The sequence below is a fragment of the Herpailurus yagouaroundi genome, unplaced genomic scaffold (genome assembly GCF_014898765.1).
Source record: "Herpailurus yagouaroundi ecotype Mexico unplaced genomic scaffold, PumYag 141, whole genome shotgun sequence".
Taxonomy (NCBI): Eukaryota; Metazoa; Chordata; class Mammalia; order Carnivora; family Felidae; genus Herpailurus; species Herpailurus yagouaroundi.
In genome coordinates this window covers 40,822,845-40,844,013 of record NW_024412396.1, presented here as the reverse complement: position 1 = coordinate 40,844,013, position 21,169 = coordinate 40,822,845, and the positions used below count along the sequence as shown (strand labels likewise).

The following is a 21,169-nucleotide window of genomic DNA, read 5'->3' as shown; positions in this document are numbered from 1 at the left end:
AGAAAGAAAGAAAGAAAGAAAGAAAGAAAGAAAGAAAGAAAGAAAGAAAGAAAGAAAAGAAAGGAAGTAAGTAAGTGAGTCAGACATCTAGAGAGTTCTATTATTCAGGAACAAAGGTCAATAATTATCAAATACTGGCCAGGCCTTGAGGGATTCATATTTCACAGTAATTTTCAAATTTTGCTACATGGAATCGAAGAGTTGTACAAAATATTCCTAGTAGCTTACAAATGAGAAACTGCCAGGTAGGCTTCATTTATAAAAGTATATAACTCACATACACTCATTTATTATACCAAACCTGAGGCCAGAAAAATGTGTACCACAATAAAAATGAAGCTATAAAATTTTCACCCTACATTATGGGGCGGGGGGGGGGGGGGGGAGGAGGAAGGAGAGGCAGGGGATAATTTGTTGTATTTTTTTATTTATTTATTTATTTTTTATTTTTTTTCAACGTTTTTTATTTATTTTTGGGACAGAGAGAGACAGAGCATGAACGGGGGAGGGGCAGAGAGAGAGGGAGACACAGAATCGGAAACAGGCTCCAGGCTCTGAGCCATCAGCCCAGAGCCCGACGTGGGGCTTGAACTCGCGGACCGCGAGATCGTGACCTGGCTGAAGTCGGACGCTTAACCGACTGTGCCACCCAGGCGCCCCTGTTGTATTTTTTTAAATGAGTTCCTCATCTTTCTTTTTTCTGATCTTGTTTGCATCAGCAAATCCTACAGGAAACAAATTAAAGTCTAAAATGAACTCTGAAATTTCTGAATAATACCATCCTTATTTTGAGAAAAATGTGTATTCTAGTGGTTTTTGGATGAAATAACCTATAGATGTCAATCATATCTGGTTGATTGATGGTGCTGTTGAGTTCAAATATATCTTCACTGATTTTCTGTCTGCTAAGATCTGTCCATTTTTTAATAAAGGAGTGTTGAGATACCCAACTAAAATAGTGAACTCATCTATTTCTCTTTGCAATTCTATCAGTTCTTGCCTCACATATTTTGATGGCTTATTGTTAGGTGCGTCCACAGTAAGGATTATGTCTTCCTAAAGAATTAAACCCTTTATCATTATATAATGTTCCTGCTTATACTTGAATAGTTTCCTTGCTCTGAAGTCTGCTTTGTCTGAAGTTAATACAGCTGCTCCAGCTACTCCAACCCCATTAGCAACAAATTTTCTACATTTTTGTTAACTGAGAAAGTCTTTATTCTCCTTCACTTTTAAGGACAATTTAGTAGGAGAAAGAATTCTAGACTGTTGGGTTTTTCTCTCAACACTTTTAAGTATTTCCCTCCACGCTCTTCTTGCTTGCATGGTTTCTGAAGAGAAGTCAGATATGATTTTTACCCTTGCTCCTATATAGATAAGGTGTTTTTCCCCTCTGGCTTCTTTCAAGATTATTTCCTATTTCTTTGATTTTCTGCAATTTGAATATGATATGCCTAGGTGAAGTTTTGGGGACACTTAACCTGCCTGGTATTCTCTGAACTTCCAAGATCTGTGGTTTGGAGTCTGACATTAATTTGGGGAAATACTCCATCATTATTTCTTCAAATAGTTCCTCTGTTCTTTCTTCTCCTTCCTCTACTTCTGGTATTCCCATTATGTATATATTACATCTTCTGAGACTGTCCCATAGTCTTTGGTTATATTTTAATTTTTTTTTCAGTCTTTTTTCTCTTTGCTTTTAAATCTTAGAAGATTCTACTGACATATCCTCAAGCTCAGAGACTTTTTCCTCAGACATGTTCCATCTTCTAATAAGCCCATCAAAGGCATTCTTCATTTCTGTTACAGTGGTTTTTTTATTTCTAGCATTTCTTTTTCTTTCTTAGAATTTCCATCTTTCTACTTACATTATCCATCCATTCTTGCATGTTGTCTACTTTCTTCATTAGAGCCCTTGGCATACTGGTCATAATTGTTTTAAATTCCTGGTCCAATAATTCTAATATCCCTGCTATGTTTGAGTCTGAACCTTATGCTTGCTCTGTCTCTGTAAACTGTGCTTTTTGCTTTTTTATCATGCCTTGTAATTTTTTTGTTGTTGTTGTTGTTGGAAGCCAAAAATTATGCACTGCGTAAAAGGAACTGCAGCAAATAGGCATTTAGTAATGTAGTAAGGTTTATGGGTAGAAGTGTTCTACAGTCCTATGATTAGGTCTCAGTCTTTTAGGGAGCCTGTGCTCCTGAGTTATGACCTTCAAAGTTCTTCTCAGTCCTGTCTGCCCGCCCCCCCGCAAACCAGATACACATACACACACACACACACACACACCCCTTAGGTCAAACAAAATGGCTAGAGGAAGCTGGAATTGGATATTTCTTTTCCCCCCACATAGAAAGCTAAAACAGGCTATAATTGGGTATTCCCCTTCCTCCAGTTCAGTTAGGCTCTGATAATACCCTAATAGGTTAGGCTCTGATAAAATACCTTTCCTTTAGAAAAAAAGAATGCCTCAGCACATTTCAAAGTGACTGCCTTCCTCTTCCCCTTTCCCTGTCAGAAGTACCAAGGCATTTTTCTCTAATATTCACTGTGAAGACACGGTAGATTTCCTGGAGGTAAAACCATGGAAGTGTGGGGCTCCTAGACCTAGGTCCCCTTGGAGTTTATACTTCACACTTGCCCACATTGAGCCTCTGGCAATTCGTTAATTACATTTCAGGTTTTTTCCTACCCGGTACTGGTTCCCTTGGAGGTTTCTGCCCCTGAGTTCTGCTAGGGTAAGTTGTCATTCTCTGTATTTGCCTGCTAACTCGGGGACAGCAGCTTGCCTTGTGACCTTAACTCCATGAAAAATCTCAGAAAAGTCAGCTGATTTTTCAGATTGTTCAGTTTTTTACTTATTGTTAGGACAGAGTGATGACTTATACGTCAACCAAAAACCACAAAAAAATCTCATTTTCAATTTTTACCTTCACATTTTCCTAATGGATAAAGTGATATATATAGCACTCTTATGCTATTATGAAGAGAGAAAAAAATAGAGATTTGAATTTGTCTCAATGGCACACAAATTACCTAAAATATGACTGATCATAGGGTTCACCCTGTAACACCAAAATGCAAATTATTGAGCAATATACTTCATTAACAAAGTTATTTCACCCTTCCTTTCTGAAGCTATGAAAACACATATATAACCAAATATTATAGAGATCATTTAGAACCTGCATTGTTATTACAAACTAAAATATTTCCTAAATAAAGACCTAAATATTAAATTTCCTTAGGGGCTTTTTAAAATTTACCAGTAAAGACTGTAATTCACTGGTATTCTTACTAATTTGCAGAAAAATAAAGCCTGCCTCTTAATTCCTAAAATAGAATTATAATGCCCTCCAAACAAACTTAGGTTTTCAGATTCTTCCTCTGGAGGAAAAAAAAAATCAGTAAAATACTAAAATTTTTATGTGAAATTTGACATTTGGATGCCAATTCCCAACATTTGCTATTTCTGTGGAATCAACCTTTATCAAAATTAATTTACTCAGGAAATCTTAGTCCACTCTATAGTGTTGTCTGCTATTCTGATAGCAAGAAATACAGCTACTTTTTTTTTTCCAAATAACACTGTAAAACAGCTCATTACTCTTTATATTATTGACTTAAATTTTATTCAACTGAGTTTTAACATACTTAAACAAAGGCATACTGGTTAAATAAGATAAACATATCTAATTCACCTTAAGAAATTTAAAAGCACGTTGCATATAAGCTCCCAAACATAGCAAGAATGTCACAATAGCCAAACCCAAGAAAATATATTAGCAGTACTTTCACTTTACATAAATGTAACTATTTTATTATTATTTTCCACATCTGTGATGCATTAGGTATAACAGACATTTTTGAGCTCTTAATACACTGAAACAGATGAACCATTACAAAATTAGGAACAAGTGTAAAATCTTAAAGAATTAATAATAATCTTGCTCTTCAGCCAAAGGAGAACTACAGAGTTGGACAAATAATTTTCCTACAAGGATAATGAGGAATTAGGGTGAAACACACAGGAAATGATTCGGGGATGGTTACAAAAAGCATGGGGAAAAGTGACTACAGTAACAAGTTAAAAAATTATACAAAAGCTCCTAGAAAAAAAGATTAATCAACCCAAAAGGAAGCTGTCAAATGAGAATGAAGATGGATACTTGTGTTGTGAAAGACAGAAGAGAATGCTCTAAAAGTTCCATTCTTAATTTGCTAAATATAAAATGGCTGAGACCCCACATTCCTGAAATCCCAAAACAAAGTCAATATCTAACTAAAACTGAAACTTCATACTTGGCATAATTTTTAGCTAAAGTAATAACCTATAAAAATGGAGTCAATTATGTCAGTTCATAAGAGACAAAGAAATGAAAACATCAAAGCAAAAAACAAAAATTAAGACTCTCTAGTCACGTCAAGTGGTTTATATATGTAAAAATAAACTATCCAGGTGAAAATAGCTATGTGAAAGAGACAAGAGAGCCTAGCAGAGCACAGAATGTACTCCTGCTCCAAAAAAGTCACATGATTTTTAGAAAGTCACTGATTACCTCCAAAGCTGAAATAGTGTAGTCTCAGTGCAATCTTTTGAGGAATAGTAATACACCATCAATCAATAATATAGTGTTTTCTGGGTGAAGGGATATTACCTAATGAGAAAAGGATTTTCTCACTTTTAAAGACAAAAATTTTATTAACAAAGTTATTCCAGTATTAACTGTGAAAAATGGCTTACCTTCCTTCCACTAGAACACAAGCGTACAAAACCACATGGTATTTCCAAAAGGAAGATATTATTGCTTGAATCTGGGTCACTAAAATTATCACTGTTCAAAATGAGAAAAAAGAAAGGGGTAACATTAATTATCTACAATTACACATTTTCTTTGTTGTTAACATGAAATATATCTCACATAAAACCTCATAGGCCATTCAAATGAGACACATGACCCTAGGTTTGAAATCTCTAGAGATAGCTCCTTTGAAGACTGGACAAATAGTTTAAACCATTTAAATAATTCCTGATCACCAAATGTGAATAATTTTTTTTCTAACTAAAAAAATTTTTTTATTATTTACTGTTCTCACACCACTTTAATTTTTTTCCCATAAAAAAGAACATGGAAATTCAGCTACACAAAAAGGCCCACTGTAAAAAAAGAAAAGTGGGGAGGGGGAGATACTCAAACAGCTTCAAGAAAAAAAGCATGTTCCACACCAGATCGTATTTACAGTTCCTCATCTAGAATTCAACTAACATCCAACTGCAGCAATCAGCCAAGCTTGGTAAATTAAAATAACAGTAATTTTGACAGATTATCTTCTATAAATATTCCAATATGGGCGTTTATGTGCATGTAAGGGTCTCTACATGCCAATCAAAATGCTTTGTTTAAGATACTAAAATTGAGCTTTTTTCACCCTTCTTTTCTATAGGAATCCCCTGAACCCTTGACTTTCATTTTAACTCTTTCACCTCAGCTGATAAAGAGGCCAATTATTTCTCTATTCATGGCCTAATTATCCATAGTCTGAATTAAAATTTTAAGTATAATATTCATATCAGACAAAAAGTACCTAGAATCTTAGAAAAACTAAGTCTGTAAAGAAAACAGAAAAGATTCAGGAATGGGGATGAGGTGGGTGCAGAGACAGAATCTTGAAGGATGGCAACTCAATAAACGATTAACTTTTTATTGATGTGACCAGGTATGGCTTAGTAAAGTAAAATTCAAAGGTAAAGAGCAATTAACAACTTGATAAATTTGGGCTGTATTCAAAGTTACAGTAAAACAGACTATCATTTATTTGGCTCAAGGCAAGACCCTATGCTTTGATGACAAGTTTAAGTATATGAAAGTACCAAAAGTGGGGAAATGCAATTAGTATGAAATTCAAACCAAATGTAATATTTGACATCCAGAGAGCCCTATTTAATCAAGAATAATGGCTCTAATGAAGGCAAGATATCTGATGCATACATTTGTTAATTGTCCTCCTATCCTATCTCTCATTAGTTAGTTCCCCTTAAACATATACACAATTACTGAAAAGCCTCAGATGTTCCAGGAAACTACAAGTGATAGATAAGCCTCTGCATGCAGACAATGCAGTAATACAAAATAATGGACAAAAATTTAACCTATTCAGAAGCCTATGCGTTTCTAGTTCCACCTGGAAAGAAACGGCTATAAATCTATTAAGATTGCTCAAAATATTTCTAGAAAGTTAGTCAAGCTTTTAGGAAACTTTTACTTTATCATCATTCACCATCAAGCACTCAAACCCAGGTCCAACAGTGGATCCAAGCCATACCAGTGGTTTTCAAACCAGGGAAGGGAAAAGTCTGGTCGAGGAAATAGCTTCAGCCTCCTCTAGGAGCTTGTTAGAAATACAGAATCTCAGGCCCCTATCCAGGGACATACTGAATCAGAATCTGCATCTTAACAATTCCCAAATAATTCAAATAGATATTAAGATGTGGGAAGTTTTGCAGGAAGAAGAATATTAGAATGAGAGAGAAGGTATAATCTGTTCAAAGATTGGGTTCCTACTGCAGGCTACTGTTTGGCCAATAAGCAACCAATTTTCAACCTCTGGCTTATAGCATCATTATTCCTCCTACAGTTTTTCTATTTTAAAATACAAAAACCCCTCAAGAGCCAAAGAAATTAGTATCTGATTAAATCTCAGGTCCCCAGAAGGGCTGTGACACAGTTATCTTAGAGCAGGTGGTCCCGTCTCATACCCCTGAATTACATTAACTAGACAAGTTAATTTAACAACTCCTTTCATTCCAAATCCTAGACTCTAAGAGTGTGTGAGGTCCCAATAGTTAAGAAAGAGACCAAGAGGCTATCCCATCGTGTAACCAGGAGAGGAGAAAGCTGTATGTGGTTGTTATTTGGCTATCATCTCTCAGCTCCAAATCCACCCTTTAGTACTCAGCATAGTGATACTGAAAACAAAACTCGGGAAAACTTTTCTCTTTTGCCAGCCAGCTTCCTCATGCTGCCACTAAGCGCAGTAGAAGAAACTTGCTTTTTCCGGTCAGCACTGGCCTGGCACAGGCCCTCCACTCCACCGATAGCAGTTGGTGACCACCACCAGTTTTTCCAGCACTCTCAGAAGCAGCAGCAGCAGCCCAGGCAGTACCCCCCTCTAGAGGTTTTGAACCCCAACTCTACTCCAAGCCCTTCTTTGTTCTCCCAGCCTTATTTCTACTTTCTGTAATTGTCTCTGTGTTACTCTAGTATGCCCCTTTTGCTTTTTCAACCCTCCAACTCCTGTATAACCCATTCCCCTATGTTAAATTTCCTTGGCAGAAATATCTAGTGTGTATTACTTCCCTGTCCATACTCTAACTGATACATCATGGCTAGATGGAATAAAATCCAGCATGATCTTCATCACTTTGGAAAAACAATTTTCCAAAAACATGATAGTCCATAAGAAAATATCTACTGCTCTCCCCCAAAATAGGTACAAGATGGGAAATGGATGTAAGAAGTATGGGTGAGAAAAAAAAGATGAGGAAACACAACTTAGGAAAGTAAAAATATAAGTTTTTCACTTTACATAACAAAAATCTCAGAATTTACGAAGTGGAAGGAACTATATTCCTCTGCCTCTGCCATTGTTTAGTTTTATTAAAGCAGTTTTCTACTGAGTTTGAGCTACTATATTTTCAGGAAGCCATTGAGAAATTAGGGGTGGCCCAAAAAGTTATAAAAATGATGAAAGCAACAGGCAATAGGATGCATGAGGAGAGATTCAAGGAGTCAAACTTCCTAGTCCACTCCAGGGAAAAGAAAACTTCAGGTATTAGCTGTCTTCTGGTTACAGAATTCTTTAAGCTGTGTTGCATCATCCTTACAGATGCTTAAAATGATAGAAGATAAAGTAAAGGAAGACATAAAATAGAGCTTCTTAGCTTAATGACTCCCCTTCAGATTACTAAAGTAGTAGCTCTTAATGCTATTTACACATGAGAATGAATTAGAATATTTTTTACAAAAATAATAAAATAGTAATAATGATGATGCCCAGAACACTAATGCCAGAGATCTGATTTAACTGGTCTGAGATAAAGCCTAGGCATATTTAAAAAAAAAACAAAAACAAAAACAGGGGCACCTGGCTAGCTCAGTCAGTAGAGCCTGTGTCTCTTGATCTCATGCTTGTTACTTCTAGCCCCACGCTGGGTGTAGAAATTACTTAAAAATAAAATCTTAAAAAAAAAAAACAAAAAAAAAACACTCAAGTGTTTATAAAGTACTGACAGAAGAACTGAGAACAACTTAATGGAATCTTCCATAACTTTAACACCCAAAGTTTGGTCTAAGTACTTAATTACATCCAGATTACCAACGGAGCTTGTTAAAAAGGCAGCATCTCAGGCCTTACTGAGTAGGAATCTAACAAGATCCCCGAGTAATCTGCACATTAAAGTGAAAAAAACATCATCCTATAACAGTTTGAAAAGGGTTTGAGAGTGTGTGTGTCCAAACTCCAACCTAAAATTAACTAAGTTGATTTTTTTTAAGTTTTAAACAGTTTAAACAGTTTAAGTTTAAACAGTTTAAACAGTTGTTGTTTTTTTTTTTTTTTTTTAAGTAATCTCTACACCCACGTGGGGCCCAAACTCATGTCGCATGCTCTACCAACTGATCCAGTCGTATTTTTACTTTGTAAAAGTACTTTGCACTTTTCTAAGTATTTTTACTTTGAAAGTCTATTAGAGTTTACTAATAATATGAATAACTTCTAATAATATGTAATAACAACTAATATTTATTCAGCCTATACAATTTGTAGGTACTGTTCTTTATAAAATGATTTAATCCTCAACATGTATCTATAAAGTATATAATTTTATGATCCCTGTTTTACAGATAAGAAAACTGAGGCAAGCCTGAGTTATATAAAGTAAATAGCTTGCCCCAGGTCACACAATTAGTAAGTGGCAAAGATGAGAAATGAACCCAGATAGTCTTGTTTAAGAGCTTAAACTTAACTACAAAATAATACTATGTTTGCCAACACCAACCAAAAACATTCTAAAACCATTCAGGAGAAAAGTATAATTACAGGTAATAAGATTGCTTTAAGAATAAAGGGGAAAAAAATCATGTGATTTTCTCTGATGGAAAAAAAAAAAGATCAACAGAGTTGTGATAGTGTATCATATGAAAAGTATATGGTACCTTTTTAATTAATAATGACAAAGTTCTGGTGACCTATTTGCTGAGAATGAACAAAACCACAGACATTAAAAAACAGAGTTGGGGTGCCTGGGTGGCTCAGTCGGTTAAGCGTCTAACTTTGGCTCAGGTCATGATCTCGCGGTCCATGGGTTTGAGCCCTCGTTGGGCTCTGTGCTGACAGCGCAGAGCCTGGAGCCTGCTTCGGATTCTATGTCTCCCTCTCTCTCTGCCCCTCTCCTGCTCATGCTCTATCTCTCTCTGTCTCTCAAAAATAAATAAATGTTAAAAAAAATTAAAAATAGAGTTGCTTATCCCATAAGAGTTTTTACAGTGGATGCTGGAGCCAGAATGATTTGGAGACTAAAAATACCAAAGCTAATACTCACTAAAATGCAGCCTTCTAAACACCTAAGTTTAAAACTATGACTTGAAGCAATTCATTGGTTCGTTTGGATAAGGTTTTACCTGAAGAATCTAAGAAAGCTGAGGTTCATGTGAAGCACTGCCAGAGTACAACTTAATTTCCCAAAGAATGGAGGAAGATTCCCAGGAAGCCAACACTGACAAAACCCAAAAGAAGCATGTTCTTAGGAGGCAGAGCAGCTGTCAAAAAACACAGAGGCTGAGCATTCCTGATATGACTTTCATTAACTAATATGACTAACAAAATTACCCATACCCAAAACTCCTTAAAATTTCCATCAGGTTTTAATTATCCATATTAGTTATGTAAATTATTTGTAGTTATTTTTTCCTTCTAGTTAGAACCAGAAAACCACTCTCTTTACCTCTCCACTTATCTTCATAAAGTACGTGTTCTCAGTCTGCCTTCCTTTCCTATCCTATTCCAAAAGGCTACATTTGAATAATAAAGAAAAATACATTTATAAAAAAAATAAAATATACATTATATTTACTAAATTTGAGTTGAATGAATAATCACTACTCCTCCTACCCTCATAACATATAAAAATCGTATTTATTATATATCATCTATAAAAATTTAAATGGAAAATATTTACCCCTCCATCACCAATAAAATAGAAAACTTACTGTGTCAAAGAAAAAACCATTTAAAAATCACTAGAATCGTTTCTTTTTAATCATCAGGAAGAATAAACTTAAAAAGATGATTCTCAACTTCATTATGGATCAGAATTATATATTAAGGTCATAAAATTGTAGACTCTGGGGCCCATGACCAGAGATTCTGAATCATAAAAGGTCTGAGTTCCTGAGGATGAACTCAAAACTGTACATTTTTTTTTAATGTTTATTTATTTTTGAGAGAGAGAACAGCAGGGGAGGGGTAGGGAGAGAGGGAGACAGAGAATCTGAAGCAGGCTCTGTGCTGTCAGTGCAAAGCCGAACACAGGGCTCAAACCCACATGAGATCATGACCTGAGCCTAAGTCAGACACTCAACCAACTGAGCCGCCCAGGCACCCCCCGCAAAACTGTACATTTTAACAAGCTTCCTAAGTGATCAGGATGCAGATTATCCCTGAACCACTCTTTGATATATACTTAACCTTCAAACCTCTGTCAACTTCCCAGCAAGTCCTTTAGGTCTGATCACACAGCCCACTCCTATCTCTCATCTTAACAGCTTCAATTTCTGATTAAACTACATGGTTGGAACTAACACAGAGAAAAAATAATAGCAACCAGTTGTTGGACATATACTACTATTGGCCATGAACTTCACATAATCTATTACAGACACAAGAATTAAATGATATATGGCACAAAAACAGATGCTCAGATCAATGGAGAACAGAGAACCCAGAAATGGACCCACAAACATAGAGCCAACTAATCTTTGACAAAGCAGAAAAGAATATCCAATGGAGTAAAGACAGTCTTTTCAGCAAGTGGTGCTGGGAAAACTGGACAGCAACATGCAGAAAAATGAACCCGAACCACTTTCTTACACCATACACAAAAATAAACTCAAAATGGATGAGAGACCTAAATGTAAGACAGGAAGCCATCAAAATCCTCGAGGAGAAAGCAGGCAAAAACCTCTTTGATCTTGGCCACGGCAACTTCTTACTCAACACATCTTCGGAGGCAAGGGAAACAAAAGCAAAAATGAACTACTGGGACCTCATCAAAATAAAAAGCTTCTGCACAGCGAAGGAAACAATCAGCAAAGCTAAAAGGCAACCAACAGAATGGGAGAACATATTTGCAAAAGACATATCACATAAAGGGTTAGTATCCAAAATCTATAAAGAACTTATCAAACTCAACACCCAAAAAACAAATAATCCAGTGAAGAAATGGGCAAAAGACATGAATAGACACTTCTCCAAACAAGACATCCAGATGGTCAACCGACACATGAAAAAATGCTTCATATCACTCATCATCAGGGAAATACAAATCAAAACCGCAATGAGATACCACCTCACACCTGTCAGAATGGCTAAAATTAACAACTTGGGAAACAACAGATGTTGGTGAGGATGCAGAGAAAGAGGATCTCTTTTGCACTGTTGGTGGGAATGCAAACTGGTACAGCCACTCTGGAAAACAGTATGGAGGTTCCTCAAAAAATTAAAAGCAGAACTACCCTATGATCTAGCAATTGCACTACTAGGTATTTATCCAAGGGATACAGGTATGCTGTTTCGAAGGGACACATGCACCCCAATGTTTACAGCAGCACTATCAACAGTAGTCGAAGTATGGAAAGAGCCCAAGTGTCCATCAATGGATAAATGGATACAGATGTGGTATAGATAGATAGATAGATAGACAGACAGACAGACAGACAATGGAGTATTATTTGGCAATCAAAAAGAATGAAATCTTGCCATTTGCAACTATGTGGATGGAACTAGAGGGTATTATGCTAAGCGAAATTAGTCAAAGAAAGACAAATATCATATGACTTCACTCATATAAGGACTTTAAGATACAGAACAGATGAACATAAGGGAAGCAAAGCAAAAATAATATAAAAACAGGGAGGGGGACAAAAACATAAGAGACTCTTAAATATGGAGAACAAACAGAGGGTTACTGAAGGGGTTGTGGCGGCGGGGGGTGGGGAATGGACTAAATAGATAAGGGGCATTAAGGAATCTACTCCTGAAATCATTGTTACACTATATGCTAACTAACTTGGATGTAAATTTTAAAAAATTAAATTAAAAAAAATTATGTTACCCAGGAGTGGGTGGAAAAAAAGAAGAGAAAAGAAAAGAAAAAGCACTGTGCTCTTTATATAAAACCAGAGCCCAGAACTTAAAAGGTAGCAGAAATTCTCTGGAGTCCCCTGGAAGTCCCTCTAACTATGCAACACACACAGAACCTCAAACAGCAAGAAGTCTAAACATTTGGTAAACCCTTCCCCATCCCTTCTTACTAAATATAAAAAATATATTCCCCTCCTGATCAGATTATCTGGATACAACTGAATAGTGAGTGATGGCTTTTTGCCTCAGATCAACCTGCTCTCTATGTGTGCTATACACATAGAGAGAATAAACTATCTATTTATAATTCAATCAGAACTGTTTTATGAACGTAACAAGAACAATCAATCTTTTATCTTTTCATGATACATAAGTGCATTGTTCAGTAAGGTAGTCAGTAGCCAACGTGGCTCTTCAGCATGCAAAATATGGCTAGTTTGAACTAAGAAAATCTGTAAGTGTAAAACACACACTGATTTCAGACCTGGTAGGAATAAAAGAATGTAAAATATTTCATTGATATTTTTATGTCAATTAGTAGATAATATTTTTAATACTAAGTTAATATTAGTATGCTAAGTTACATAAACTGTACTATTAAAACTAATTTCACCTGTTTCCTTTTACCTTATTTAATGTGGTTACCAGAAAATTTTAAATTACATGAATGGTTCACATTATATTTCTATTAGATAGTGCTAGTCTATAAACTAGTGATCAATCATAAGCTCTTATGAAACTATTTCTATGTCAACCTTTCATGCCTATATAGCATCATAAAACCTAGTCATTATAATAACCAAAATTCCCTTTCTCGCTGATTTGCAAAGTGATTATATTCATATTCAGGTTCCTTCCTTTCTGATACCTTCATTCAATCTTAAAATGTTGAATAAATTCTACAGTATTTCACCTCTTCCACCCCATCTCTTCCAACCAAGTTAATGGCCTTAAAATATTCATCTTTCATCTCTAACAAGTATCATACCTGGAGAAGGGGAAGCTAAGAATTTTTCCCCAAAGGGCCTCCAGATTATCTCTAATAGACATTATGTGGTAGCATTAGGGTTTGGTATTTAAAACCAAATACCACTAGCGTGGACTCTGCCTCTCATTGTGCAAAGTACTATAGCTCAGCTCCCTCGTCTGTAATAATGATAATTATTATTATCATTTAACATTAAATTTTCATTTAACCTAATATTTAATATTAAAATATCAATACAATAAATTGTTATTATATGAGAACAGCATTTAGAACAGCACCTGGAACTTCACTGTTAATAAGTATTAGCTATTATCACTATTTCCTTTTTTGATCTGCCTCCTGAACCTATCATTCTCCTCTTCTGTTTCTGGCTATCCATCAGCAGGTTCTCTTCTGTTTCAAGCCTGTTGTCTACCTAATAAAATGTAAAAAATACAGAACAGCAGATGGAGGAGAAGGTTATTTGATCTGATAAAAACAAAGAATTCCAAACACAAGAGCCCATATAAGAAAGTGTACTTCATCACATAATAGATTCCTTACTATGAGAAACAGTCAAGCCAATTCTGGGACCCTGTAAAAGATATCTTCAACAGGATTGGAATAAATGTTGCTCCCAGGTTTCACTTTAATCATCTATGTCCCTGTCAAGGTATCCAACCCAGATGTTAAAATCTAGAACTTATCCCATTGACAATACTCATCAAATCTAAAACTGTACATTCTTTGTGGCACTTTGACTCAGCTACTGATTCATGTCTGTACACCTAAAAAATCAACAAGCTCCCACCTGCAACTATTAGAGAGCCCAAGTTTAGACTTTCATCACACTGCAACATAAGTTAAAAATCTGTCCACTCTTACCTAAAGAAAGGCTCAAAAAAGCAGGAGATAAGAAAAGGTCAAAACGCTCATTTGTCACTTGTAGCATACCAAGTCTTAAGGACTTTGAGAAGATTCAGGTGGGTAGATCTTTAACTTAAGCCAAAATCTGGGTCAGCCTCTCATTACCCTCTTCATATTCTGTCATACACTGTAGACATTTGCATTATATATTTCATTTCTTTCTTCCCCAAATTACACTAAACGTATCTTACAGGCAAGGACTATATCTTCCTGAATTCAAAAGTCCACAACCCTGGTTCTGATATATTGGATACTCAACTATTTGTCATGCTGGATTGAAAACAATAGTTATAAAAACAATATCATTTGCCTTTGTGAAATCTTCAGTTTTTAGAACATTTTCATGTGAGTTCATCTGATTGTCTCAACAATCCTATAGTCACATCCAAGACCTAGTCTCCTTTTTCATGAAGTACCTTAACTAAAGCTCTAAATCGACGTAACTAATTCAAAATCATTCACTTTTGTATGTCTTAATAGGAAAACTTTTAGTGCAAGGCCATGCTGGTCGTTGGTGACAAAGCCAGAATTGCATGAACTGTATCACACCACACTACAACGTGAGCCTTTTTCAGAGAGAACCAGTAGAGGAAGGAAGAAGACAAAAGAAAAGACAGTGACAACAGTAAGTTTTGGTAATGAGATAAATGGATAGCCAGTTCTTAAATAAAATTAAATTATTTTTTCACATTTCATTTTTCCTCTCTTATTAAAGTTTCAAAGTTTTATTTTCCTTCCTAAAAGTTTCTATTAAGTTTCTTACTTCATATAATTAATCATATCTTCATCATTAAAATTATACTCAATCTCATGGGGCGCCTGGGTGGCGCAGTCGGTTAAGCGTCCGACTTCAGCCAGGTCACGATCTCGCGGTCCGCGAGTTCGAGCCCCACGTCGGACTCTGGGCTGATGGCTCAGAGCCTGGAGCCTGTTTCCGATTCTGTGTCTCCCTCTCTCTCTGCCCCTCCCCCGTTCATGCTCTGTCTCTCTCTGTCCCAAAAATAAATAAACGTTGAAAAAAAATTAAAAAAAAATTATACTCAATCTCAAATAAACCAATCTATGTTTTAAAAGTTATATAATTTGGGGGCCCTTGGGTGGCTCAGTCAGTTAAGCGTCCAACTCTTGGTTTTGGCTCAGGTCACAATCTCACAGGTCCGTGAGTCTGAGTTCCAGTTGGGCTCCTCACTGACAGCAGGGAGCCTGCTTGGGATTCTCTCTCTGCCCCTTCCCCACCTGTGTGTACATGCGCGCGCGCACACACACACTCTCTCTCTCTCTCTCTCTCTCTCTCTCTCTCTCTCTCTCTCTCTAAATAAACTTAAAAAAAAAAGTTATGTAATTTTGTAAATATAGTTTCTTTATTCTGTCTTAATGAACGTATTTAACTATTCATTTGAATTCACCAGTATTCTCTGAAGTGGCTTTGGTTCAATTTTCTCTCTCTAAAAATACCCTACTATATAAGTCCACACATCCTGCTGATATTACCACTTAAACTCATGCGAGGAAAGAACTGGCAGTTTCTCTCTAAAAGCACCTACAATGAGCAATCAATCAACATTAGTTGACATCCAAGATTACAACAGCAAAGTTAACTTGCTACCTTTCGTCACTCCTGAGTTCATATTTAGAATGTCCTATAAATCTGTTTAACCAATGACTTAATGTAATTCAACTTCTTTGAATCTGTTTCCTTGTGTGTAATAAGAAAATTGGTCTAGATCTTTGGAACTTCTTTAAGATCTAAAGAGTTCCCAAGGGAATCTACCCCCAAAGCCAAGAGCACACTGTACACACTATAGGTTAACCAATTTGACAATAAATTATATTAAAATAAATAAATAAATAAAATACTGGACAGAATAAGTAAATAAATAAAAATAATTTTAATAAAGTTAATTAATTAATTAATTAAAGACTTCCTAAGTCTGGAGATTTAAATCCAACTTTATTCACCCTCTAAAAGTTGATTTCTTAAATTAATGCACATACTTGCACCTTTTCTACCCACTGTACTTAAAGGTAAGAACCATACAGTTTTTAACATGGTGGTATATACATATAGATATGTTTCATTTGCTTTCCTACCTGAAAGTGTTGAATTGTTAGCTTTGGCAAAAGACTCTTTGAATTTCCTTATGTGTGATTCAACAGCAAATGACTACAATTTTAAACCAATTCTGAAAATATAACCCTGAAAAATTATGGTTAGAATCAAAGTTATGTTATGTAGCTCATGATCGACATTTCATAACTAACATCTGCAAAAGAGATGGCAATTAGTTGAGACAGTGAGACTGGCCCCAAACCTTGCCTTAGCCACGGTTTTCATAACCCTTTTATCCAATCCTTGACTAATTGAAAACTCGACCTTAGAATGACATCTATATGCCTAAATCATAAAGCCACAGGAAGAGAGAATCAGAGGACGACCAACAAGGATGTATATTTAACTTCTTGTTTATAACAGAACTTGCTCCAAAAATTAACAGATTTACCAAATTGTTTTTAGACAAGGTTAAGTCAATTTCCTAATAGAGTAAAATTTGAAGAAATATTTTTGAAAAAAATTTTGAAGTAAAATTTGAAGAAAAACAGATGTAAGGTTTTGCAGATATTTCCAGTCAACTTGTAATAATATCAACATTATGTCAAATTTAGAATATAAAAACTATTATCCCCCTAAATAGTTTTAGCAGATGCCAGAATCTTGATAAAAATCATTAAAGTGTGTTTGGAATACATGTATATCTATAAAATTAAATACAGAAACAAGCTGATAAAAATCATTTAACTGTGCATAGAGCAATAGAACTAAAAAGGTTCCAGAAACCTTAATGAAGAGTCACATATAATCATCACATCTGCATGCAGTTAAACATATGGCACTCCAGTTTCGGGAATCCTGAGCTCACCAAAACTTTTACAACTAAATTTGGGTTACTTGGGGTAAGGGAAAGAGATGCGAAAGGAGAGTGAGGAGCCTTTCAAAACCCCTATTTTGACTAAATCTGCAGCTGTAATTACAGCTGTTCTGAAGCTTTCTTGTAACTGCCTAATTACATTTTTTTTTTTAATAATAACAACCAAAAGTAGGCTTAACAAACTGAAGAATGATAGGAGGACTCCATAGTTAAAAGCTATTTTTTATATAAAATTAATTAATTTCCTATTGTTTTTGCTCTGCAACTAATAGATTAAAAATTGTTACATAAGCGCAAGAAGCTTTCTCAACTTCCTTGGGTTGTGGAATTCTCAATTTTTTTTTAACATTGAAAAGTACATTAGAAAGTACACTGCACTTCTTTCCTTCAGTAATTTTGCAGAAACTCTCATTTTATGTTTCTTCTCTTTCACCATGCCATTTATTTTACGTAACTATGAGACGAGTATGACACAAGTTAGATTTATGTACGATTTCAATAAACACAAAGAAGCCTTTTGCTATCATTCCAAACATACCATAGTCTCCCCTCCACTCTTTTCCGTAGGGTATATATTTCAAGACCTCCAGTGGACTAAAACTGCAGACAGCACCAAACCCTATATATACACTATGTTTGTTCCTATACATGTAGACCAATGATGATGTTTAATTTATAAATAAGACACAGTAAGAAATTAACAACAATAGTTGAAAATAAAACAGATTGTAACAATATGCCATAATAAAAATAACGTGAATATGGCCTCTCTTTCTGAAAATATATTTTACCATCCCTTTTCTTGTAATGATGTAAGATGATATAATGCCTACATGATGAGATAAAGTGAGGTAACAACACAGGCACTGTGACAAAGCATTAGGCTACTACTGACCTTTTGACGTTAGAAGGAGAGTCATCTGCTTATAGACTGGTTGACTCTGGGTAACTGAAAACATGAAAAGGAAAACTGTGGATAAGGGGGAACTACTGGAACTACTGTATTTTCTAATGGTATATTTACTAAAAAAGTTACATCATGCAGAAAATGAAGTTATATATCTCTTAAGACTCACTTATGTGTTATATTTTAGATATCACTGGCATCCCAGTTAATTCACTATATTGTTATTCGTTCAAAGGGATAACATTTGAAAATCACAAATCTGATTCTAGTCAAAGATGGCAACAAAATCTCAAACTCACATCCTCTCACAGACATATTAAATCTACAGCTAAACATGAAACAAGTCCTGCTGAAAGAAATCCAAAGGACAAATAAGAAAAAACATACATTGAATGGGTAGGAGAAGCTGAGAAACACTCTCTCCATAAACCCCACTCCCAGCAGACTGACATACAACTGAGAGGGAATTCACAACTACCAGCTTCTCCCTGAGGAGTAAAGGGTTTCAACCCACATCTAGTGCCCCAACTTTTAAGACTTCTAACTCAGGGATGAGCCCCCAAAACATCTAGCTCTGAAAGCCATTGGGGCTTGTGTCCCCAAGACCCAGAAAACTACAGCAAATAAAGAAACAGTTCTTGGTGGGCTTCAGGGACTCACTGTGGCTATGCGTCTAAGACTCAGAGGCAACAGACAAAAATGCCCATCTCTACCAGCCTTTCCTGAAACAGGCCTATTTGGCTACCTTAAAAGGTGCAGCCTTAGGGTAACACACATCTAGGGATCAGCTGTAATTCTCTCTAGAGACCAAGAAAGCCAGTGGGCACCATCTTTGTGTTCTCTCTCTGCCCAGCTCCCAGTCACTGGTATCTTCCTGAAAGGAATTTGCGTACACATTTGGTGCCTGGGCTTTGCAACTTCTGCCCAAAAGACACACCCTGTGATAGCCCAACTCTGGTGGCCAGTGAGTCTTGCATTAGCAGACTCAACAATCCTCAACAGGATTGTAGCAAACAAATAAATAGTTCTTAAGTAGCTATCTCCCCAGGGCTCAACACACAGGAAGGAGACAGAAACACCCATCTCCCCAGTCATTCCCAGAAAGAAGCCTATTTACATAATTTAAAAGCTGCTGCCAGAGGATGAGGCTTCTAATTTAGCATACATCTACAGACGGATGTCAGTCCTGCATGAAAACTGGGAAGCCAGCAGACACCAAATGTGCATTCCCCTAGTAGATCACTATAAATCACAAACAGCTTCCTGGAAGGAGCTTGTACACACATCTGGCACTCTGAGTACCGTGGCTTCTACCCAGGGGATACACTACTTGATTGCTTGGTTCTGGGAGCAAGCAAGGATGGCATTCACAGGTCCCATAAGACAAAAGCAAACAAATAGTTCTTAAGTTTCTTAATTGGCTAACCCCCAGGGCTCAGAACAAAGGGAAGAGAGGGAAACACCCAGATCCCAGTCTTGCCCTGAAAGACACATCTACTTGCATACTTAAAAGCTGCTACCTGATACCTGAGGAGCAGCTGGGTGGCTAAGTTGGTTAAGCATCCGACTTTGGCTCAGGTTGTGATTTCACAGTTTGTGACTTCAAGCCCAGCATCAGGCTCTGTGCTGACAGCTTGCTCAGAGCCTGGAGGATGCTCCAAATTCTGTCTCCCTTTCTCTCTGCCCCTCCCCCACTCACACTCTGTCTCTGTCTCTCTCAAAAATAAACATTAAAAAAAAATTTTTTGGGGGCGCCTGGGTGGCGCAGTCGGTTAAGCGTCCGACTTCAGCCAGGTCACGATCTCGCGGTCCGTGAGTTCGAGCCCCGCGTCAGGCTCTGGGCTGATGGCTCGGAGCCTGGAGCCTGTTTCTGATTCTGTGTCTCCCTCTCTCTCTGCCCCTCCCCCGTTCATGCTCTGAGTCTCTCTCTCCCAAAAAAATAAATAAACGTTAAAAAAAAAAAAAAATTTTTTTTAAGCTGCTACCTGAGGGTCCAGCTTTCATTCAGCCAGCATATAGGTGGTGACTGATCCTCCACTTGGAGACACTGAAAGATCCTGAAATACTCTCAACTACTGGGAGTCATGAAGACGGCAGCTTGGACAACCACAAAGGTCTGAGAAACAACCAAGAGCTAGGGCCAGGCTGAATAAGATTCAGCATCTACATGAGACCATTCCATCAAGACTGGGACATGTGACTGTTTTATCTAATGCACAGAAGCCAACACAGAGAATTAAGAAAAATGAAGAAACAGAGAAATATATTACAAACAAAAAAATGAAACCTCTGAAACAGATCTTAATAAAAGGGAAAGAAGTGATTTACCTGATAAAGAGCACAAAATAATGATTACAAAGATGCTCACTAAATGAAAATTTCAACAGAGATAAAAAATATAGGGAAGTACCAGACAGAAATCACAGAGCTGACGAATTAAATAAGTGAGCTGTCCCCAAAATAAATAAACGTTGAAAAAAAAATTTTTTTTTTAAAAATAAATAAGTGAGCTGAAAAATTCAACAGAAGGGATTTTACAACATATTAGATCAAATGGAAGAAAGAATCAGCAAATTTGAAGACAGGGCAGTGAAAGTCATCCAAAGAGGGACATAAAGAGAAAAAATAATGAAAAAGAGTGAGTGAAGCTTAAGGAAATTGTGGGACACCATCCAGTACATCAATATATTTACTATGGGGTCCCAGAAAGCAAAGAAAAAGAGAAAGGGGCTGAAAGCCTATTCAAATAAATAATGGCTGAAAACTTTCCTAACACAGGAAAAGAAACAGAACTCCAGATATAGGAAGCCCACAGAGTCTCAAACAAGGTAAATCCAAACCAAGATACACTATAATTAAATTGTCAAAAGTTGAAGACAAGGACAGAATCTTAAAGGCAGCAAAAGAAAAATTTATGTTATGTAAAAGGGAGTCTCCATAAGATTACCAGCAGATTTTTCAGCAAAATCTGAAAAACTTTTGCAGGTAATAAGTTCAATAAAGGTGCTAAAGAAAAAACT

The 21,169-nt window shown here is 36.3% G+C and overlaps 1 protein-coding gene across 9 annotated transcripts in view; it reads right to left on the bottom strand.

Moving 5' to 3' along the window:
- Nucleotides 1–21,169, bottom strand: part of FUT8 (fucosyltransferase 8) — a 308,814-nt gene that overhangs the window by 210,974 nt on the left and 76,671 nt on the right. For 4 of the 9 annotated variants that reach the window (XM_040477408.1, XM_040477410.1, XM_040477411.1 and 1 more), the window contains exon 3: nt 4,746–4,836. The exons of 2 other annotated variants lie outside the window; for them this stretch is intronic. The gene's annotated coding sequence lies outside the window, so the exon portion shown is untranslated. Of the gene's footprint in view, nt 1–4,745; nt 4,837–18,137; nt 18,192–21,169 lie in introns of all 9 variants that reach the window. 3 more of the 9 variants (XM_040477412.1, XM_040477407.1, XM_040477413.1) reach the window with 2 other exon arrangements.